The sequence below is a fragment of the Jaculus jaculus genome, chromosome 7, assembly GCF_020740685.1.
Source record: "Jaculus jaculus isolate mJacJac1 chromosome 7, mJacJac1.mat.Y.cur, whole genome shotgun sequence".
Classification (NCBI taxonomy): Eukaryota; Metazoa; Chordata; class Mammalia; order Rodentia; family Dipodidae; genus Jaculus; species Jaculus jaculus.
This window is the reverse complement of record NC_059108.1, coordinates 81,540,515-81,565,434: the sequence shown is the minus strand read 5'-3', so window position 1 is coordinate 81,565,434 and position 24,920 is coordinate 81,540,515. Positions and strand designations below refer to the sequence as shown.

General features: G+C 37.4%; 1 protein-coding gene across 1 annotated transcript in view; it reads right to left on the bottom strand.

The window, feature by feature from the left end:
- The window catches only part of Nubpl (nucleotide binding protein like), a 230,493-nt gene that overhangs the window by 80,041 nt on the left and 125,532 nt on the right, over positions 1 to 24,920 (bottom strand). The gene's annotated exons all lie outside the window — the stretch shown is intronic.

Below are 24,920 nucleotides of genomic sequence, written 5' to 3'. Positions count from 1 at the left end.
GCCTTAATGGCTGAGCCATCTCTCCAGCCCACTTCCCCCAGCTTGAAAGATTTCATTTTTTAAATTATTTTTCCCATCTTGACATTTTCATACATGTATATAAATAATGTATTTATATCTTATTCCCCTCAATTTCCCTCTCACCCCCCCCCCCATTAACACCCATCTTTTTCTTCCCCATTAATCATCTTACTTTTATGCCTTTTTCAGTCTTCTTAATTTTTTTCAGACTTTTAATAACAGGTCTGTTTTGTGGGGGGGTTTTTTCATTTTTTTTTTTAAGGAAGAGGCAGAGAGAGAGAGAGAACAAGAGAGAGGGAGGGACGGAGGGAGGCAACGAGCATACCAGAGCCTCCAGCAACTGCAAACAAACACCAAATGCAAGAGCAACCTTGTACATCTGGCTTATGTGGGTACTGGGGAATTGAACCTAGGTCCTTAGGCTTCGCAGACAAGTGCCTTAATCACTAAGCCATCTCTCCACCCCTACATGTCTTTTTGAAAGTTGAGAACCTTAGTCCTTAGTGTATGAACGTATTGTGTAGCAGGCATATTCCAGTCAGGTTATACTATGTTTCCCCACCCCCATTCCAATGAGGGCCCTCACCTCACTGTTCAGTGGGGTGAACAATATTCACTGTGAGATCATGTACTGATCAGTCTCTTGGGAGAGGGTTGGAGTAAACAATGCTTCACAATACTCCTTCCCACACTGTGGCTTTTAGATTCTTTCCATTCCTCCTTCCACAATGTTCCTTGGGCCTTGGAAAATATGTCAGAAGTCTCCTTTACTGTTGAGCTTTCTTGGCAATCTTTAATTTTCTGCTTTGATAAGTTTTGAGTCTCCTCAGTGTCTACCACCATCTCCCTGGAGGAGGTTTTCAGTATAGCAGTGACAGCAGGACTAATTTAATTTCCCACTTCCTCTGTACTGTTTCCTCGGCCCTGGCAGGTGTGATAGAGATGACTCATCTCATGCTAGGCAGTCAGCTTTATTTTCTTGTCATATTGATGGATCTTGGGTCTCCCTGCTATTACTGCCATCAATAAAGAGCAGATTCTCTAACCAAGAGTGAAAACAGCATAGATCAAGGATAAACAGACATTTAAAAGACTTTTTGACAGGTATAATCTCTCTTTTTAGCCTAAGAACAGTGGAGGCTTTCCTCTAGGTTTATGACTTTCCAAGCCATAGGTTTTGATTTGGTGTTCAGTAATAGGCATGAATTCCTCCCTCACACTGAGTGGGTCTCAGATAAAATCAAAGTAGTCAATTACAATTATTCTCCCCCCCCCACCCCCCATAGCCTGTGTACAAGTACTGCATGAGTGTGTACATACTGCCTGGTGATTGACTTCATAGATTCCAAAATTCCCTGCTTGCTCACACTGTTGATGACCTTTATCTCCCTCCCTCCCCCTTCCCCTCATAAAAAAAGGCCAGTCTGTTGGGCTTGGCTCCAAAAAAAAAAAAAAAAAAAAAAAAAAAAAGTTGACATAATGATAATAATGCATTCTTTTACAAATTGAACCAACATCAAGAGCTGAAGTTCTCTGATCAAGATATTTTTGCTAATGCAAAATTTGTTTTCTATCTTAACAAGAGAAATTAATTCCTTGACTCAAGTATATGCTTGGTAATTCTGGAGCATTAACATAGAGGAAATAAATCAGACAAAAGAAATACATACAAATTTCAAATAAAAGCCAGCTAATGGCCAGAAAAAAAAAAAAAAAAAAAATCTCTACCCTATCCCTTCTCCTTCCTCTTGCCTCAGCTTCTGTAGTACTAGAATTTAAGGCATACTGCACCATCATGCCTGGTTTAAAGCCTACATTCTTTCTATAAACTGTGCTACATTTCAGTATGTTTCCTCAGTCTCCACTATTCCCACTTCATTCCTATTAGACACCCAAAAAAAATTTTTTTTAAAAGATATACATATTTCTTACATAATATCCTGCTTTAATATAATAGATCTTATATATAGCTCTTAATATAGTTAATATTTCCAAGGTTTTATAGTGATTATTTAACAAGCCAAACAAGTTATCCATGAAGAAAACACAGGAATAATTGGTTAGTATTCCCTAGATAGAGCCCCTCAATCAGCAACCATCACAGATTTGGTATGCAAATTAACTGGCCAAACATTATAAGGTAAACTTAGCTGCAAACATCTATGAATCCAAAAATGAAGTATTCTAAAATCAGATATGCAAGCCCTTCTCTTTCATCTACCATGGCCAAGACATCACCAGTAACCATGTCAAATAGGTTGTTGACAATGGATAAAGATAACTGCTTTAACATGTATTTTACTGTCCTCTATAAATCTCTTGGTTTAGTGTCTTTTATATCAGTAAAGCAACACATCATATTATAAAATAGCCATTATGAACAATTTCCCTAGCTATTTTGAATGGTAACACTTACTGGAATATTTATACACACACATTCTCTCTCTCTTCATGGCAATGTTTCAGATAACACTGGGCCCTTTATATGACAATGCTCCCATAACTATGATGGGGCTGAAACACTCTTGCTGCCTAGAGACATTTTGGCTGTTATAGTCCACCAGCTCGATGCAGTACTCATGTGCATGGTGTGATGTTGGTGGAAAGACGTGTACTAACGCTGCCAGCCATATAAAAGCAAACCATAGGTATGTGCTATAAATTGACAATGATAACAAATGACTACATCACTGGTTTATGTACTTATTATAGTGTACTTTGTATCATTTGGAGACTATGTTGACTGGAAAACTGTGTGGGGTTTTTTCCCCAGCTACAGCTTCATGTATCTCATGTTAACATGTCACTAGTAAGTGGGTAAGGACAAACAGACGTTTGGATAATGAAGAACCTACCTACTAGATAGATAGGTAGGTAGGTAGGTAGGTAGGCAGGCAGGCAGGCAGGCAGGCAGACAGACAGACAGATAGATGAGATAGATGAGATAGATAATAGAGAGAGAGATAGATGTAGATTTTTTGCGGTAGGGTTTCACTCTAGCCCAGGCTAACCTGGAGTTCATTATGTAGCCTCAGGCTGGCCTCAAACTCACAGTGAACATCCTACTTCTGCCTCCCAAGTGCTGGGATTAAAGGTGTGCACCACCATGCCTGGCTCCAATATATTTTTCAGAAATGCATCTGTCATTACATGACCAGTAACTGTAGAGTATCTTTTTAATTCCACCTTTATAAAAAGGTCTCATAATTTTACAAGTTCATCTCTTCCATGCATTTATTTATACAGCAGTTCTCAGTTTCTTCTAGACAGGAGATATAATTATATATATATCATTGCTATTCACATGGGCCAAGAACCATTTGTCAAGTTTTCACATCACATATACATATATGTCACAAAACTTAACCTCTACTTATCTAGATATAAGAAGCAGTTTTTAAATAGGATATGACATTAATTACCCAAAATACAAATATTTAAAAATAAATGGTAAGAGAAGTTTGACATTTTGTGAATTTTCTAAATTTTTCTGAAGCTATGCTAATAGAACTAATTTTTCTCATAAATAAGCCTTGGAAATAATGAGAATGCCAACTGAATTTTAAATACTTCCTCTAGGCAACAGTGGTACATATTATTGATAACATATTAAAACAGGAACAATGTTCTGAAGATTCAACAGATTTACAAACTTACATTGATTCGCTCATTTCTAAGCCAATTATATGAAGTGCTGGGAACCTAACCGTGCACAGTCAAGTCAGTCTACGCCATGAACTGAGCACATGTGCTTACAGAGCTGCTGAAGAACCCAGGACAGCTATGAGTGGCCCAGCACAGAATCATAAACTTAATTAAAACATTGTAAAATTGGCTTTGCATTTTATGTGTAACACAACTGTGCAGTTTGTGTGAGCTTTTTAATGTTTTATTATTTTTTTAAATTTTTTTAATATGAGCTTTATAAATGACAATTACATGTTGCAATGTCAAAGGGTTGGTGAAATGGCCAATAAACAAATATAAATGAAAATATCAAATAATAAAAAGTATTCCAATGAAAATGCAACATGATGATGCCAAATGTGACAGCCAGCACTTCTGAGGTGACATTTAAAATGAAACCTGAATGATCTGGGGAAAGAATGTTTCAGAGAGAGATAACAGCCCTATATTCAACAGGTAGAAATGAGCTTGGGGCATCCAAGTAAAAGGAAACAACACTGTGCTTGGTAAAAATCAGGCAAGTGTAAGCTGGGTAGGGAGAATTCTGAAGTTAAGGAAAGGCTTCCAGACATGATCTAAGCACAATGCTTGCTGTTTTGATACATACTGAAGGACGATTGAATGTCCATTAATAGTGTGATATGACGCCCTACATATGGCTCTCTACTTGGTTTCAACAATTCATAGGTCATGGCTAATTTTGTGTATGTCCATACTCATTCACTCTTCACCCTCAAACATCACATCTTCATATACATGCATTTTAGCAAGTATCTCTAAAAGAGGTCTTCTTGTACCTATGACCACCGTCTTTATAACCTGTGTGTTACCCTTGTTTTACCTTCTTTTTTCTTTTACTGTTTCTTGGGGTAAAACAAGTCGAGTTTGTCATACAGTATCTTTATACTCTAGATTTTCTTGCTTTGTGTGGTTTTTAAAAATTTATTTACTTATTTATTTTGCAGGGGTAGCTATTGCTGCATTAACAGTTAAATCTAGAAGTTCAATCAGATTTGGTCTTGAATTTCCACAAGACTACTCAGTTGCTTGTTTTTTCTACCCAGAAGCAGGTAAATGACAATGTTTCTCTTCTCCTCTCTCTCTCTCTCTCTCTATTCCCCCCCCCCCACATTAATTACAAGTGAGTGATGTTTACTACCTAGTAAATTCTAATATTTCAATAAGGGTAATAAAATGCTGATATTAAAATTGTATTATTTGGGCTGGAGAGATGGCTTAGCGGTTAAGCGCTTGCCTGTGAAGCCTAAGGACCCCGGTTAGAGGCTTGGTTCCCCAGGTCCCACGTTAGCCAGATGCACAAGGGGGCGCACGCGTCTGGAGTTCGTTTGCAGAGGCTGGAAGCCCTGGCGCGCCCATCCTCTCTCTCTCCCTCTATCTGTCTTTCTCTCTGTGTCTGTTGCTCTCAAATAAATAAATAATTTTTTTAAAAGTTTTTTTTTAAATTGTATTATTGATTATTAACAGCCGAGAAGCTAATAGAAATAAAGAGAAATACTTCCTCAACCATGTATTTTGTTACGAGTTATAAGAATATCAGAACACTTGACTCTCTTAATTTTCCAATTTTCTATTGAATGAGTTGGTTATTTGGAGTGTATCAAGCAGGAAAATGTTTAAAGATCATTCTAGATATTGTTTGGAGAACAGAATGATATAGAAGAAAGCATGTGTGTCTCCTTCGTTATTGCCATATTCACAAAAAGAAATGACACCTTGTATTAGAGTGGGATAAGACCAAAAACAGAGATTTCAGGTATGTTTGTTAAGTAAAGTCCAGAGGACTTGCTGGTAGATGACACATATGGACAAGGAAGGAAAGAAATCATGAATGAATGAATGAATCCTAGGACTAGGGATGTAGTTCAGTAGTGGAACATTTGCCTAAAAATGTACATGGGGTCCTGGGTTGGGGATCCCCAGTCCTGAAAAGATCACATAGGTAGAGGGGAGAGATTTCTAGGTACTTGGCCTCAGCAACCTGGTTTATAGAAAATATGGGCAGGAGCAAACTTAGGGGGAAAAAGTCAACCAGGAATGATCTGCATGAAATTAAATCAATATTTACCAAATCATTGCTACTGTTTATTTGTGTCCTGTCCATAACATAACGAGTTTTGGATGACAAAAATGAAATAACATTTCAGTATTTTTCTATAAATAATAACTTTTGCTAAAATAAACATGAAAGACAAGATTGATTTATTTTTAACCTAAGACAGTTTTCTCACCTTTTTCCCTACTACAGTATATGTAAATGAAGGTTCTGCCAGGCAAAAGCATTTTGAAGGATAACAATGGGTATTATTTTAACATAGGCTGACTCAATCCCTCACATCTAATAGATCCCCACAAATAGAAGAACTATACCCTGTCACACAAAGAATGAAGAAGAAATGTAGCACAAAACAGTAGTCACTTAATACTAACCAATTAATTTTGAGAAAAGATGGAAATGCCAGTTCATTTGTTAGAAGCTAACTTTCCATGCCCCCATTTCTAAAAGAACTAATAATTAAAATTGTCCTCTTGGCTTTCCCTTGTTTTTCATTACAAAATAACAGGAAGAACTTAGAAGGCTGTTGCAGTAACCTTTGCGTTGCTGGGACAAAACACCTGACCAAAAGCAGCTGATGGGAGAAAAGGATATACTTTGGCTTACAGTCTCGAGTCAAAGCTTCATGATGGCAGGGGAAGGCATAACATAAGCAGAGGTTGGATATCAGTTCTGCTAAAGCAGGTGGAAAACAGCAGCAGGAGAGTGAGCCAAGCTCTAGCAAAGGGGAGCTAGCTATAAAGCTCCTAAGCCTGCTCACCACAACACAACTCCTCTAGCAAGGCTCTGCCTTCCAAATTACTTTTGGCTGGGAACCAAGCATTCAAAATGCAAGTTTATGGGGGATACTTATTTCAAACCACCACAAAGGCTTAAGGGAAAAGAGAAAGAAAGCTTAACCTCAACAACAACAACAACAAAAGCATTAATTAACTCCACATCCTAACCAACCAAATTTCTAAAGCTGTATTATCTAAGTTCTCATACAGAATTTATGTAGCAAAATGATTCCCACACATAAAAATTTTAGATTTTACCCCTTCTTGATAAAACATATTTACCGAGTATCTGGGTACTTGGTGAGATAAAAATGATAGACAAAATCAGTCTTCTGTAATCAATCATTCATATATAAATTATATTATGGATAATAGTTAAATAAGTCTTATTGATTTTCATAAGACCTTTAATTACATTTAGGTGTGAATATAATTTATTTAATAGTAACATGCATATGGAGTTCATTTGCGGTGGCTGGAGGCCCTGGCGTTTCTATTCTCTCTTTCCTTGCAAATAAATATTTTTTAAAAGGATGTAGTTTTATTAAACCTAAGACTCAGAGTTTTCTTACGTTTGCTTCTTATACCTTTTACCTTTTCATAATGTCAAAGCAATAAAGGGAGGTTATTAGTCATGGGAAGATTTTGGAGATGTCAAAAAAAGTCACAATCATGGAAGTAAAATAAAATAGAGCTTCAAGTATGAAAGTGAAGAAGAAAGTAAGAAATGCAGACCTGAGACAGAGTAAGCTCAGGCAACTATGAGCTATCTGCCACTCTGACCCTTGAGGTTCTAAGCCAGAGGAATGGCACCACACAGGGACAGGAAAGAGTTGAGTTCTCTCATTGTTTAATTGTTATGACAAAACAGACACTTTCTATTTTTCAGGAATCCTACTTACTTTTTTCTTTTTAAATATATTGATAAAAAAGTAAATATATTGATGAGAGAGAGAGAGATTGGGTACACCAGGACCTCCTGCCACTGCAAATGAACTACTAATGCACGTGCCACTTTGTACAATTGGCTTTCCATGGAGAATGGAACCTTAACCACTAAACCATCTCTCTAGCCCTGAAACTATATTCCTTAAATGAGCATCATTGTACACAGAATGTCTTCCCATCCTGAAACTTATTTTGAATGTATATTACTGATGTCCATATTATCTTCATGCATATTATCAAGAAATTATTATTTTAAAGTATAAAATACTCTAGTTGAAAACAACAAACTAATATGAAGTATTTTGGGTTATATTTTGTTCAATTTCCTAGAAACTACATTATTCTAATTCTTGTAACCCATAGTAGTAGTTAGTAGAGGGTTTCTGTGAGGAGGTCCAAGAAACAGCAATTGTATATATGTAAGTACAATGAACTATTATTTGCATGCAAAAAAGAACATTCAGTCCTGTATTCTAGTTACTATTAAATAATTGTATATATGTAAGTACAATTGTATATATGTAAGTACATGATGATTCTAAGTAAGAAAATATGCAGAAGAACAAAGCACTTAATTATATTTCTTGGAAAATAAATGTTAAAGGGAGCATTAAAAGGATAAAGTGTATCATTCAGAATTCAGTGGTTTATATTCTACACAGAGTAACAGAATTACTTTGTATAGGTTAATACGAACATTATATCGAAAGATCTTATGAAATCTTCTCCTCTTCAGACATAGCTTAGATGTTCTTCTTTCAAATCTTTGTACAATGAGATAAGGAGGTAATATGATGGAGAATGGAATTTCAAAGGGGAAAATGTCAGGGAGGAGGGAGGGAATTACCATGGGATATTTTTTTATAATCATGGAAAATGTTAATAAAAATTTAAAAATTAAAAGAAAAGTAAAAAGTTAATAATAATGTTTCCATGTTGAGTTAGAAGAGATCATGTACATGAGTCCCTGGCATTAACCCTGGCACATAATGAAATGGAGTCAAAAAAAAAAAAAAAAAAAAGGCAAAAAAAAAAAAAAAGAAAGAAAGAGCAATTAAGATAACGGGAATGAAAATCTTTCTTGAGTTTGTCTAAGTCACACTTCTGCTTCTTAACTAACATAGTAAATGGACTTTATAAACCTTGTCAGTTATTTATCTTAAAGGATTAGTACTTAGCTAGTGAGAGAATGAGGAATAATAAATGTGGTGAAAGTTTTTACCAAGAGGGCAAGTGTGGGAATAAAGTGGAAATTAAAAAAAAAAAAAAGAAAGAAAGAACTTGGGGAAAAGATTAGCAAAAAAGTTTGAGACTAAGAGGCCTCATTGTAGACCTTATGTCATATATATAGATATTAAGAACCCATTTTGTATTACAAAGAATGTTAATAAATATATCACCTGTGTTTGTACATTCAGACTTTAAACAGTTTGGAAATCTTCTGACAATACATTTTTGAATAATTGATATTCACAATACAGTTTGTCATCTGTGAAGTGTTTGGTGGGACCAATTTGCATTTAAACATTCATGATGATTCTAAGTAAGAAAATATGCAGAAGAACAAAGCACTTAATTATATTTCTTGGAAAATAAATGTTAAGGGAAGCATTAAAAGGATAAAGTGTATCATTCAGAATTCAGTGGTTTATATTCTACACAGAGTAACAGAATTACTTTGTATAGGTTAATACGAACATTATATTGAAAGATCTTATGAAATCTTCTCCTCTTCAGACATAGCTTAGATGTTCTTCTTTCAAATCTTTGTAAATGAAACCAGTCTTCTTTATTTCAACAGTTCCCCTAAGTCAAAGATTATCTCTCTAATTATTGAAATATTTTTTCTGTGTTGTCAGTGTTTGAGATTTGTACTTATTCTATTTTCTCACTTTGTAGGTTGCTTTAAGTTGATAGTGCTGTTTCTTTTACTTCCTAAGAGTAAACCAGCACAGTCCACTTAACAGAGGTAGTATTGTAATCAGAACTATTATTTGCATGCAAAAAAGAATATTCAGTCCTGTATTCTAGTTACTATTAAATAAGTTATGTGTAATTATATGTAATTAAAGGTGTTATGGAAATCAATAGGACTTATTTAACTATTATTCATAATGTAATTTTTATATGAATGATTGATTACATTAGACTGATTTCATCTGCCATTTTTATCTCACCAAGTACACAGAATTGAACCTAAGCCATCAGGCTTTGCAAGAAAGGGCCTTTAGGGCTGGAGAGATGGCTTAGCAGTTAAGCACTTGCCTGTGAAGCCTAACGACCCTGGTTCGAGGTTCAATTCCCCAGGACCCACGTTAGCCAGATGCACAAGGGGGCACATGCAGCTGGAATTCGTTTGCAGTGGCTGGAAGTCCTGACGCATCCATTCTCTCTCTCTCTCCCTCTTTCCCTCTCTGTCACTCTCAAATAAATAAGAAAAAACAAAAAGAAAAAATTTAAAAAAAGGGCCTTTAACCACCAAGCCATCTCAGCCCTCTTTATTACTTTATATACATACACATAAACACACACACACACACACACACACACACACACACACACACACACACACAAATTCTTTCCCAGTTTCTTGAAAGTGTTTTTTCTCTGGTTATAAACTATCTATATCTAGTCAAAAGAATGCCTTTTTTGCCCATTAAATCTTTGAGTCACAAAATAGGAGCATTAAGGAACCAGCTAAGACTCAGTACAAATTCACATTGGTACCCCTCTAGACTGTATGTGATTTCTACCAGATATGTTAAACTTGGGTATAGAAATGGAGAAGCTAGCTGAAATTCTAATGCCCTAGGTGTGATCTCCGATGGGAATGAGGGGTCAGAGAGACAAAGACAATGAGAATGAATTAAGCACACCACCATTTATGAATTCTGCACCTTATAAAAATTATCCTTCAAAAATGAAGGAGAAAACCCAGCGTGGTGGCACACGCCGTTAATCCCAGCACTTGGGAGGCAGAGGTAGGAGGATCAGCACGAGTCCAAGGCCACCCTGAGATGACACAGTGAGCTCCAGGTCAGCCTGGGCTAGAGTTGGACCCTACCTCAAAAAAAACAAAAGATGGAAAACTACTTTCTCCGGTAAATAAAAACTAAGAGAATTTGTGGTCTAGTAAAACTTACTTTGGGACTAGAGAGATGGCTCAGGGGCTAAATGCACTTGATTGCAAAGCCTGATGGCTCAGGTTCAATTCCCCAGAACCCATATAAAGTCTGATGTACAAAGAGGTGCATATGTCTACAGTCTGCAGTGGCAAATCCTGGTGTGCTCATTCAACCCCCACCCCATCTTAATATCTCTCTTGGCTTGCAAATAATTTTTGTAAAGTGACTTTGCAAGAAGTATTAAGAAAAGGGTGTAGGTGTGTTTTTGAGACAGGGTCTCACTCACTCCGAAACCCAGACTGTCCTAGAATTCAGGGTGGTCAGGCCAGGCATGGTGGAGCACACCTTTAATCCCAGCACTCAGGGGGAAGAGGTAGGAGGATCACTTAGTTCAAGGCCACCCTGAGACTACATAGGGAAATTCCAGGTCAGCCTGCCTCAGTCTCCAGAGTGCTGAGATTACAGAAGTGTACTATCACAGCAGCAAGAGAAATTCTTTAGAGGGAAGAAAATTGATGTGAGTTACAAGTACAAAGCTACACAAAGGGAACAAAATCATCAGGGAAGAAATAAGTGTAGGTGGGACATTCTTTTATTCATTCCCCCCCCACACACACACACCAAGACAGTGTTTTACTAGCCTAGGATAACCTGGTACTCACTTTATAGCTCAAGATTGGCCTTGAATTCACAAGAATCTTCCTACCTCAGCCTTCTGAGTGCTGGGATTAAAGGTGCGTGCCACAACACCTGCTAGAATTTTTTCTTCTTTTTTTTTCCTTTTTGAGACAGGGTCTCATGTAGCTCAGGCTGGCTTCAAACCCACTACATCCCCAGACTTTGTTTCCTTATTCTTGACCTAACATTAAGTTTTCAAATTGATAATGGCAACAATGTATTTGACTAGAAATTCTATGGTATATTTCAATCGATGCTCCTATAAAAGTGAATGATAGATATGGCACAATGGGTGGGAGAAAGGAGCTAGGATTGTTTGGTGGTCACAAAATGAGCACGCTAATTCAAAAGTCCAAGATCTGAAATGCTCCAAAATCCAAAACATGATTTTAGGCATTGCTGGGGGGTGAGCCAGGGCCTTCCACATGGATACAAGGCTCTACCACTGAGTGGCAACTGGAGGTCCTATAACTTACTAAGCAACAGCTCAAAACCATTTGGAATTCTGGATTAGGAATGGTCAACTAGAAGGTCAATGCAAACATTCCAAAATATGAACTCCAAAATCAAACATTTCTACTCCTAAGTGCTTCAGATAAGGGATACTCAATCTGTATGAGGTTATTTTAAGAAACCATTAAATATGCATGGAATGTCAAAAACACAAATGTTGATAACACTAGGTGCAGACTATGGGCAAGAAGAGTAATGCTTATCCCCTGCTGGGGGGGGCACAGAATGGTATAGCCACTTTGGACGACAGTTTGGTAGCTTCTCGCATAACTCAATATATTCTGACCAGATGATCCCAGCATGGTCCTTAGCCAAAAATTTACTTCTACACAAAAACCTGCAATTGCATGTACATAGCAGCTTTATTTAAAAATGCCAAAACTTAAAAATAGCTAAGATATCCTCAGTATGCTGTGGATAAACTGGCACATTCTGAGAATAAAACACTACTCAGCACTGACAAGAAATAAGCTGTCAAGTCATAGAAAGGACCAGAGAGAAACGTAAATGCATATCACCATGCATATGACAAGGCTTTGAAGCCAATGTGAAAAGGCTCCTGCTACATGACTCCACGTATGCCATTCTGGAAAAGGTAAAACAATGAAAAGGTCAGTGGGTGCCGAGGACCAGGCTTCAGTAGAGGATGACTACACAGAGCACAGATTCTCAGACCAATGCAACTCCTCCCTGTGACAGCACAATGATAGACACACTGGTCTAACCCACATAGCCTGGGTGCATAGTCTGAAGAAGGAACCCTTAAGGATTCCAGGTCACAATGCCATCTAGCTAGAGATCCAACTGTGTAACAAATGTCTCATTCTGGAGGAAGAGTAAAGGTAAGAAGTATATGAGAATCTCTTAATCTTTTACTCAAGTTTGCTATGAATATAAAACTACTAAGAAGAAATGACTCATTAAAATTAATTTTAAAATTATTTCCCATTTGTACATATGCAGATTTTATTAGCATAATCACATCTATATATGTCTTATTCGCAAATGTAATATCCTGAGTGTCTTTCAATTAATAAAGATTATACCTAGCTTATTCTTGCTAACAAGTCAACTGCATATGTAATAAAATATCCGTTGCTTCATATGCAGTTAATGGTTAATGGAGAAGGAAGGACACATTTTTAGCATTGTAGCCACTGGCAAGGTGCCCACACTCCTATAAACAGTGTCACCCGTGCTCTGGCATGCAACCCTCCCCAGTGCTCCATCACGCAGCCCTCATTCATGTCATGCTGCCCTCACCCGTGCTCCTGCACACAGCCCTCACCCATGCTCCTATACACAATCCTCACCCAGCTTTTGCACGCAACCTTCACCTGTGCTAGATAAGCAGCCCTGGAAACACAATGGCAAGTTGGGAAGAGGAAGACCATCAGTAGGAGTAAGGGAGAGACAGGAGAGCAAAGGAGGGTGTGTAAATTGGATTGAAAGATATACGTGAATGAAGATGCTATAATGAAATCTATTATAATATGTAATGTAATTATATGTATTAATTATGTATAATTAATCTATGCTAGTAAAACCACTACAAAATTCTTTCCTAGCCTCTAAAAGTTTTACAGTGACTATAAATGGTCATATATTACATAGTTGACTTTTTTTTATCACTTTTTTTTGGAAACCTTACCTTATGAGACAGGGATGTAACTATTTCACAAAAACTGCAATTATAAAGAACATTTACAAACCACTATGACAGACTCTCATGACACAGAAATATCAGAAAGCCTCCTTCATTTTAGAGACATTCTTTTATTTAGAAAAAAAATCCTCACACCTAATCAACTAAGAAATGTTCTAAGAGATGTCAGAAGCCTTTTGCTTTTTTATTGGAATCTGAGGTTAAGCTGTTGCCTTCGGCTGTCCAGATTATCATTGTCTTTAGGGTATAATGTAAGGCACAGAGAGTTTCATGTAAGTTCAAAGCACATGAAGTGTAGCAAATACTACAGTGGACAATAGTCACCTGAGATCCAAGCCCACACAGTTTACCTGAAAATGCAAAATTCATCACAAAGGCTCTGATCGCAGCCTTCTAAGGATGTTGTCTCTGATAGGAGAATTTCAGTAAAACCCATATAACTGTCAACCACTTATCTTGCCCCTCCAAATAACCCAACTTGCTCATGATTTCTTTTTTGGAATAATTGCCAAAGCACCACCGCATCTGTGATATGGCCCACAAGTACAGACAGTCAAAGAAATTTAGTGCAAATAAGCATATTAAATACTTTGCTCAGAATGTACACATTATAAGAGCTGATAACTGCTATTTTAAAGTTGGTAATCCAACATTTAAAAGCAACCAAATTCTAAGTATTTGTATTTTAATACAAAAGCAATCATATAAAATTTACCAGTCCTTCATGGAGCTATTACTTTTATTTCTTGTTTTAAAATATTTTAATTCAGCCGGATGTGGTGACAAACACCTTTAATCCCAGCATTTAGGAGGCAGAGGTAGGAGGATCGTGGGGAGTTTGAGGCCACCCTGAGACTATATAATGAATTCCAGGTCAGCCTAGGCTAGAGAGAACGCTACCTCAAAAAAAAAAAAAAAAAAAGAAAGAAAAAAATTGTAATTTATTGATTTTCAAGCAGAGAGAGCTAAGTAGAGAGAACGGGCACCCCAGGGCCTCTAGCTGCCAAAAACAAACTCCACATACACGTACCACTTTGTGTATTTGGCTTAACATGGGTTCTTGAGAACCAAACCTGGGTCATTAAACTTTGCAGACAAGCACCTAAACCACTGAGGCATCTCTCCAACCCTGCTTTCATTTATTTTTTTCTTCAAATTTTTACTTGAATGATTATAAAAAATATCCCATGGTAATGACCTACCTCCCCCCACTTTCCCCTTTGAAACTCCATTCCCCATCATATCCCCTCCCCCTCTCAATCAGTATCTCTTTAATTTTGTTGTTATGACCTTTTCCTCCTATTATGATGGTCTTGTGTAGGTAGTGTCAGGCACTGTCAGGTCATGGATATCCAGGCCATTTTGTATCTAGGGGGAACACGTTGTAAGGAGTCCTATCCTTCCTTTGGCTCTTACATTCGTTCCACCACCTCTTCTGCAACAGACCATGAACCTTGGAAGGTGTGATAAAGATATTACAGTACTGAGCACTCCTGTTACTTCTTTCCAAAACAATGGTGCCTTCTGAGTCATCCCAAAGTCACTGTCTTCTGAAAAGAGAAGTTTCTCTAACCAAAAGTGAGAGTAGTATTAATATATGGGTATGAACATTAAGAGAAGTGCTTACTGGGCAGTTTGGTGAGCACGGTATATATACATTTAGCCAGACAGCAGCAGCTGTTACAACCCTAGGGCTCATGACTACCCCTGTTTTAAGTTTTCAGTATCAGGGATGTATTCACTCCCATGGAGCGGGCCTCCAGCCCAATTAGAGGGCTGTTGGTTTCCACTATGACAGACATGTCATTATTGCACCCGCTGGCTCATTTGGCCTGGTTGGCCAAATATAAGGCTTGCAGTGTCCACTGTTGAGTATCTTCACTGGTGATTTCTCTCTCCCATTGAACTGCATGCAGAATAGCTTCTTCCAGCTTTCTGTCAGCTGGTCTACATGAAGGAGGTTATCAGCTCAGTTACAGAAGGATTTTTCAGTGGCCTTGCAGCCCAAATATGTGGAGTCTTCAGCAATAGGGTCTTACCATATATTCCTAGTGAGAAACCAAGGGCCTCGGCAATGGCTGATAATATTTTGGGAGCATCAGGGACCTTGCTGGTCAACAACTCGCTGAAAGGTATCCCAAACCTGGCACTGAAAATTTTCTAGCAACAATCTATGGCTCCTGAGTGTTCCATTGTCTAAAAATGTAGGTTTTCAAAAGAATTATTTATATCCTGTTAGATTGTGATCAGCCCTCCCTCCACCATTTCTTTACTCAATATCTCCCCTGACCTCACTTTGGGCCTTTTCACCCCCATTAATTTATTCTTCTCCTTACATATATATAATACCATCCTATTAAGTACACCTTTCCCTTCATTTCTCTTCCCTTTATATCAGTTTTCTAGCTTACTGGCCTTTCCTACTGAGTTTTCTTCCTATTCATAAAGAAGTCCAATCATCTGTAGCTAGGACCCACACACGAGAGAGAACATGTGATGTTTGGCTTTTTGGGATGTATTCCCTGGGTTACCTCACTTAGTAGAATTCTTTCAAGATCCATCCATTTTCCTGCAAATTTCATAACTTCATTTTTTCTTTACCGCTGAGTAGAACTCCATTGTATAAATGTGCCTTATCTTCATTATCTGCTCATCAGTTGAGGGACATCTAGGCTGGTACCATTTCCCATCTATTGTGAATTCAGTGGCAATAAACATGGTTTAGCAAGAATCTTTAAGGTAATGAGATGAGTCCTTAGGATATATGCCTAGGAGCGGTATAGCTGGGTCATATGGTAGATCTATTTTTAGCTATCTCAGGAACCTCCACACTGATTTCCATAATGGCTGGACCAGATTGCATTCCCACCAACAGTGTAGAGGGGTTCCTCTTTTTCTACATCCTCACCAGCATTTATGGTCATTTGTTTTCATGATGGTAGCCAGTTGGACAGGAGTGAGATGGAATCTCAACATAGTTTTAATCTGCATTTCCCTGATGAATAGTGAGGTAGAACATTTTTTTAGATGCTTATACGCCATCCACATTTCTTCTTTTGAGAACTCTCTATTTAGTTCCATAGTCCATTTTTAATTGGCTTGTTTGATTTATTATTTATTTTTTTGAGCTCTTTGTATAACCTAGATATTAATCCTCTATCAGATATATAGGTGGCAAAGATTTTCTCCCATTCTATAGGTTGCCTCTTTGCTTTATTCACATTGTCCTTTGCCGTACAAAATCTTTGTAATTTCATGAGGTCCCAGCAGTTAATCTGTGTTTTATTACCTGAGCAATTGGGGTTATACTCAGAAAGTCTTTGCCAAAACCAACATGTTGAAGGGTTTCTGCTACATTGTCCTTTAGCAGTTTTAGAGTTTCCAGTCTGATGTTAAGGTCTTGAATCCATTTGGACTTAATTCTTGTGAATGGAGAGAGAAAAAAATCTATTTTCATCCTTCTACAGATACATATCCAGTTTTCCCAGCATGATTGGTTGAAGAGGCTATCTTTTCTCAAATGATTAATTTGGGCATTTTTATTGAGTATCAGGTGGCTATAGCTACCCGGGTTACATCTGGGTCCTCCATTATGTTCCATTGATCTACATATCTGCTTTTGTGCCAGTACCATACTGTTTTTGTTACTATGGCTCTGTAATATAGGTTAAAATCAGGTATGGTGATACCAGCAAACTTTTTTTCCTTGCACAGTATTCTTTTAGATATTAGAGATTTTTTTGTGATTCCAAATGAATTTTTGATTTGTTTTTTTTCTGTTTCCCTGAAAAATGCCATTGGAATTTTGATGGGGATTGCATTAAATGGGCAGATTGTTTTGATAGGATTGTCATTTTCACAATATTGATTCTTCTAATCCAGGAACAAGGGATGTTTTTCCATATCCTGGTGTCTTCTGCAATTTCTGTCTTGAGGAGAAGTTTTCATTCTAGAGGTCCTTTACATCCTTGGTTAGGTTTATTTATTTACTTTGAAGCAATTGTGAATGGGAGTGATTCTCTGATTTCATCCTCTGTTTGTTGTTAGCATATAGGAAGGCTACTGATTTCAGTGTGTTTATTTTGTATCCTGCTACATGGCTAAAAGTGTTTATTAGCTCTAACAGTTTGCTGTAGAGTCTCTAGGGTCCTTTATATATAGAATCATGTCAACTGCAAATAATAACTTAATCTCTTCTTTTCCAATTTGTATCCCTTTTATGTGTGTCTCTTGCCTTATAGCCATAGCCAAGATTTCCAGTACTATATTACATAAAAGTGGAGACAGTAACACCTTTGTCTTGTTACTGATTTTAGTGAAAAATCTTTGTTTTTCTCCATTTAGAATTACGTTGGCTGTAGGTTTATCATAGCTAGCCTTTATTATGTTGCGATATGGGCCTTCTATTCCCAGACTCTGTAGTACTTTTATCATGAAGGGAGGTTGGATTTTGTCAAATGCTTTTCCTGAATCTTAAGGAGATGATCATGTGATTTTTGTCCTTCAGTTCATTTGAATACTGTATCTTGCCAATATTTTGTTGAGAATTTTTGCATCTATGTTCATGAGAGAGATTGGTCTGTAATTTTCTTTTTTTGTTCTATTTTTGCATGGTTAGGGTATCAGGGTGATGTTGATTTTGTAGAAGGAGTTTGGTAGGATTACTTCTTTTTCTATTTTATGGAAAAGCTTAAGAAGCAATGGTGTTAGTTCTTCTTTGAAGGTCTTGTAAAATTTAGCAGTGAATCCATCTGGGCCTAGACTTCTTTTAGTTGGGAGATTTTTGATAACTGCTTGGATCTCCATACTTGTTATAGGTCTATTTAAGTGATTAATCTCATTTTGATTTAATTTAGGTAGGTCATATAAATCAAGGAAATCATCCATTTCTTTCAGATTTTCATACTTTGTGGAGTATGTGCTTTTATAGTATGTCCCTATGATTTTTTTGAATTTCTCTGGAATCTGTTGTGATGTTACCTTGTTCATCTCTGATTTTATTAATTTGTGTCTCTTCTCGCTTTCTTTTTGTCAGATTTGCTAAGGGTTTATCAATCTTGTTTATTCTTTCAAAGAACCAACTCTTTGTTTCATTAATTCTTTGGATTTTTTATTTTTTTGTTTCTATTTCATTAATTTCTGCCCTAATCTTTATTATTTCTTCCATCTACTGATTTTTGGTCTACCTTGTTCTTTTTCCAAGGCTTTAAGGTAAAGCATTAGGTCTTTAACTTGAAACCTTTCTAGTTTCTTAATATTGGCACTATAAATTTATTTCTTAGGACTGCCTTTATTGTGTCCCAAAGGTTTTGGTATGTTGTGTTCTCATTATCGTTTGACTCTATAAATTTTTTGGTTTCCTTTTTGATTTCATCATTGGCCCATTCATCATTTAGTAGTGTATTGTTTAGTTTCCATGATTTTGTGTATGATCTATAGCTTTTATTGCTATTGATTTGTAGTTTGATTCCATTGTGATCAGATAGAATGCAAGGAATTATTTCAATTTTCCTTTGTTAAGATTGGCTTCATGCCCTAATATACAGTCTATTTTAGACAATGTTCCATATGCTGCTGAAAAGAATGTGTTCTTTCCAGGTTTTGTCTGGTTGGTGTTCTAAAGGATTCCTGTATTTGCATTGGCACCTCTTTCCCAATTTGGGGGAAGTTTCCTTCTATAATTTTGTTGAAAGCAACTACTATTCCTTTGGAGTGAATTCTTCTCCTTCTACTATACCCTGAATTCTTATGTTTGATTGTCCCAAATATCTTGAAATTCCCATTCATGCTTTCCTGCATTGTATTAGATCTGCCACCTGTTCTTCTAGTTTAGATATTCTGTCCACTCCTTCATCCATTCTACTGGTGAGATTTTCTACAGAGTTTTTTATTTTATTAACTGTGTTCTTCATTGCTAGTAATGCTGATTGGTTTTTCTTTATTATTTCTGTTCCCTTATGTATGTCTTATATTGACCTCTTTATTTCATTAAATTGGTTTCCTATGTCTTCTTTGATTCCTTTGATTTCCTCTTTGACTTCTTTGAGCATATTTATAATCATTCTTTTGAATTCTTTCTCAGGCATTTCCTCTAACTCATTCTCACTGTAGGTCATTTCTGATGCATTAATACTTTTTGGTGGATTTATATTGTCTTGATTTTTGGTATTTCTTGTGTTATAATGTATATATTTTTGCATCTTGGATTAATTTAATGCTTAGATTTTCTAGCTAGCTGCAGTATTATTAAATGTATCAATCTGATTGATCCATCTAATATGTCTTCAGGGTAGGAGCTAAAGGTACTAGGTGTACCTCTGAAGACTCCCAGAGTATCTACAAAAGTGATGCTAGGTGTTGGGTTTGCCTGCTATGAGAGTATTCAAGAAGGCTGAGTGGAACAAAATACAGGCAGATTCTAAAATTTAACTAAACAATGTACACTTCCAATGAAAAACAGCACGGAGTATTTATGCAAGAGTAGGTATTATGACAACCAGATCCTGTAACAAAGTCACTTAGGGTGTGTGGTGCCCCACACCCTTAATCGTGTCAACAAGGAGGTTAAGATTTCTTGTCTGTTGAGGGTTTCAAGTCAACTTGTGACCAAGTGAGACCCTTCCCTAATATACATCAGAAGAGGAAACAAAGCTACTATAAATCAAGAAGCAACAAATAACAAGCCCAAAATATAGCTTATTTAAGAATGGCAAGTCTGACCATCCATCAGATTTAACATGTAATTTATCCTAATATGGAAGGTACAATTGGATGATTTTGGTCTCAGTTATGCTGCACTCCTGCTTGGGTCCCTCTTTAGTTCACTGTGGGTTCAAGTAGGCTGGCTGGGTCATTGGATCGCTGCTCTGGCCGCAGGTGCTGGGTGCTGTGAGCTCCCTTCCCCTGGTCTCTGGTGGTTGCTGGTACTTGCACTGGTGGTGGGGGAGGGAAGGCTGTGGATGGTGGGTCTAGTTCTCCCGCTGGTCCACGTGATCCTCCACCTCGTGATCTGCTCCTCTGTTGTTCACTACGGTTCTCCCTTCATGTTTCTTGAGTTTGTGAAGAACTCCAGTGTGAGTGGAAAATCCCCTCAGGTGGCTTTTCCTGTGGTCCAAGCCAAGCCTTGCAGCTGTGGCCCTGTAGGCATGGTGCCACTTCTGCTGGAGTCACTTCTGCCTGCCTAGGTGGGCTCTGGATCTCTTCTACTTCTCTGCTGCCATTGGCAATTTCTTATACACCTCACTTTTCAGTAGAAGAGTATATTTTGTAGGGCTTTTGGGGGGGGGCTATTCTCCCCCTCGGCTGCTTTGGCATGGTTCCTACACTGCCATCTTAACCAGAAGTCCCTACTTTCCGTTCTTTCTAAAGAGGGGATGGAAAGCTGGGCATGGTGGTTCACACCTTTAATCCCAGCACTTGGGAGGCAGAGGTAGGAAGATCACCAAGAGTTTGATGCCACCCTGAGAGTACACAGTGAATCCAGAGTGAAACCCTACCTCGAAAAAAACAAACAAAAAAAAAAAAAGTGGGGGGAGGAGAAATTGCTTAGTGGTTAAGGTGCTTGCTTGCAAAACCTAAGGATCCAGGTTTAATTCTTCAGGTCCCACATAAGCCAGATGCATATGGTAGTGCATACATCTAGAGTTCATTTGTACTGGCTTGAGGCCCTGACATGCCCAGTCTCTCTCCCTCTTTCTCTCTCTAATAAATAAATGAATGAATGAAATAAAGAGAATTTCCAAAGTCATGAACAAGTCAGAGATGGAAAAGTTGTAAGTTCAAACTGTTTCTACTTTCTCTAAGGGAGAAGGGGAGTTTCAACTGTCAAGTTGGCTACATAAAGAGGATCGTTGAACTAGTACTGCAATTAATGCAAAGAGCTGCAGGTAAGATACCTATGGAGATGGCTGCCAAAGAGAAGGGTAGTGATCACATTTTGGTCACTTGGTTTACAACTAAAATGTCACTATAATAAAGAATGGGGCTGGGCATGGTGGCGCATGCCTTTAATCCCAGCACTCGGGAGGCAGAGGTAGGAGGACTGCCATGAGTTCAAGGCCACCCTGAGACTACATAATAAATTCCAGGTCAGCCTGGGCCAGAGTGAGACCCTACCTCAAAAAGCCAAAATAAATAAATAAATAAATAATTAAAATAAAAAAGAATGGGAACAGCTAGGTGTGTTAAATGTACAGGTATTAACCCTGAGCCTTTTTTAACCCTCACTAAACCATTAGGTTGTGAATGATCATAAGCCTAAATGTGAAAGCTAAAATAATTAAGCTTCTTTTAAACGTAGAACAGAGATAAAGATTTCTTAGAAGACATAAATCTAAACGAAAACCTTGCTGTGCTAGAGTTAATAAAAAGAATTATTTTTAGTAAGACACTACTAAAGGTATGAACATCCAACCACAGACTAGGAAGATATTTGCAATACATGTGACAAAGGGATCACATCCAAAAAGTACACTACAAGTCAATAAAAAAAAAAATGATAATCAATGCAAGTAAAAATGGACCAAAAAGAAAAAATAAAAGAAAAATCCAAACAGGTACTTCACAGAAAAGGATATCCAAATAGCCAAAAAGTATTACTCAGAAAACTCCATTTTTACGACACAATAGAACAACAAAAATACACTCACTCAAATTGCAAAGAGACAGACATACCAAGTGTTAATAACTGAAACTCACATATTAATAGTTGGTGATAAGGTGATACATCTACTTTAGAAATGTGCTTGGAAGTCTATAGATTACATGTACACAAGCCAAAATCCAGCAGTAATGCCTATTAGGTATGTGCCCAAAGAAATAAAACTTGCACAAAAATTATTTGGTTTTTTTTTGTATTGTTTTATTTTCTGAGGTAGGGTGCTGCCCTAGCCCAGGCTGAACTGGCATTCTCAAACTCACAACGATCCTCCTATCTGAGCCTCCCAAGTGCTGGAATTAAAGTCATATACCACTATGCCCAGCATCCTTATTCATAATAGCCTCAAATAATTATAGTATAGTATAACTGTAGACTATATAGCAACAAAAAAGACACGCCATTCCCCACAGTCTTCACAGTTGTTTGTTTGTTTGTTTTTTCATTTTCATTACTTTGTTTTGTTTTTGAGACTGAGTTTCCTTAAGTAGCTCAGACTGGCTATGAACTCCTGATTCTCCAAACACAACCTTCTGACCGTGGGACTTCTAGGCCTGTGCCACCACACACCGCATCCTTATCCACATTTCAGATACCATTTGTCTCCAAGCAAGTAGGAATGAGGCCACTCCTGGTTTCCTACTACTCCTACTGCCCAAAGCAGTTAATAGCTGATTTTTGTATTCAGTTGTTTTGCTATCAATTGAAAATACGATTTCATATACATTGCAACCTTGTAGCCTAATACAAATGACAAAAAGAAAGTGTCCTGAAGCAGTGGCTATCTACTAGGTACATTTTGTCCTTATCTCTATCCTGGGTTTACAGCACCCAAACTACAGATACTGCTATGCATCTAACACACAAGACAGCCCTCCACCCAAAGGACCATCCAGTCCAAATGTCAATTGTAGAGTAAAAAAGCTTGACCTAGAGCTGGCATGGTAGGTACTATAAAAGTGTATGTCATCTGATCATCCCTGTCTGGTCTTCCATAGCTGTACCCTAGAGGTCAAAGGTCAGATCTAGAGAGCCTAATCAAGATTCACAGGAGCTAGAAGCTTTGGCTCTACTGAGAACCACCAGTGGAGCATCAGCTTGATGATGGCATATGGCAACTCTGCTGCAACATTCACATGTAACTATAAATAGCACATAGCACCTGCAGTCACACGAGCACCCAGTGGCCCCCAGATTACAGAGGGGCTGAAGCTTCCTACTGCTTAATGACATTAGTCATCTCAATGTAACACAGCAAGGTCTTCTTCATGTGATTATAGTGACACTGGTGCAAAGAAATCTGTCATGTTGCCAGTGGTATAAAAGCATAGTGTGCATAGTCACACACATAGGACATAAGACTTGATAATAAATTAATGCCACTGCCATAAGAATTCATTAAAGTATACTTTTTACGATTAGTTTGGAGTTCACTACTCTGACTTCTTTTGAGTTTAACTATGAAACAGTGGGCAGCAGCTTCATACATGTATGCTTAATGCATTTCCTAGATACATGATTTTCCCTTTTGTTTGGTTTATTCTTCAGTTTCTTTGTTTATTGTGGCCCTAAGAGCAACAGGCAATAACACATACATACCAGATAGGATAGGTATATAGCAGGCCATACCATTTAGGCTTTGGTAAGGACAGCCTACAATGTTTACACAATGAAACCAATTAATGATGTAGTTCTCAGAACACAACCCTTTGTTAATGACATACAACTATATTTAAAATGAGGAAACCAAAGCAATACTCAAAGGCATACTTATGACCCAAGTGTATTTTTTAAATATTTTATTTATTTGACAGAGAAAGAGGGAGAGACAAAGAATGGGCACACCAGGGCCTCCAGCCACTGCAAACATACTATAGACACATGCGCCCCCTTATGCATCTGGCTAACATGGGTCCTGGGGAATCAAACCTTGGTCCTTTGGCTTTGCAGGTGAACACTTTAACCACTAAGCCAGCCCTCCAGCCCCAAGTGCATTTTTTTTAATTTGAGAGAGAGAGAACTGATGCTCCAGGACCTCTCGCCACTGCACTTAAACTCCAGATATGTGCACCACCTTGTGTGGATGTGTAACCTTCTGCACATGCTTTCCTTGTGCATCTGGCTTATACAGGTTCTGGTGAGTTGAACCTGAGTCCTTAGGCTTCACAGCCAAGCGCCTTAACTGCTAAGTCATCTCTCCAACTCCCAAGTGTATTTATAATGCAAAACAGATTCAGCTAAAAAATAAGATCATAGTAAACCTTGAAAAGACAGAAATTTTAAATAAAGCAGCCTATGAAATACAAAATGAATAACTTGAGATTTAAAATTGACAATAGAACATTACAAATATATAAGAAAATTAAAGAACAACATCTCTCATGAATAAAGACAGAGAACTCATAGTATTAGAAAAAAAATAAATTGATAAAGGAAGAAATATCTCAAAGTCAATCTCAGTATCTTTCCATCCTCTCTCAGAATATAAAGTATGAAAGATTCATATACAAAATATTTAAATACCCCCCCAAAATTAGATGTTTTTCAAAATGAGCAAAAGACTTATCATGAAAACAGATATACAAGTAGTTAAATAACCAGCCAGGGAAGATACCTGTGTGCTTATTGGTCATCAGAAATGCAGACCTAAAAGTATGGCGCGATTTCCATGGCTAAATAATAACTCAAAGAAATGGAAAAGATATGTTCACAAAAACTGCTATACAGAAATGTGTAGAGTAGCAGTTATACTCATAAAAATTCTAAAATATAA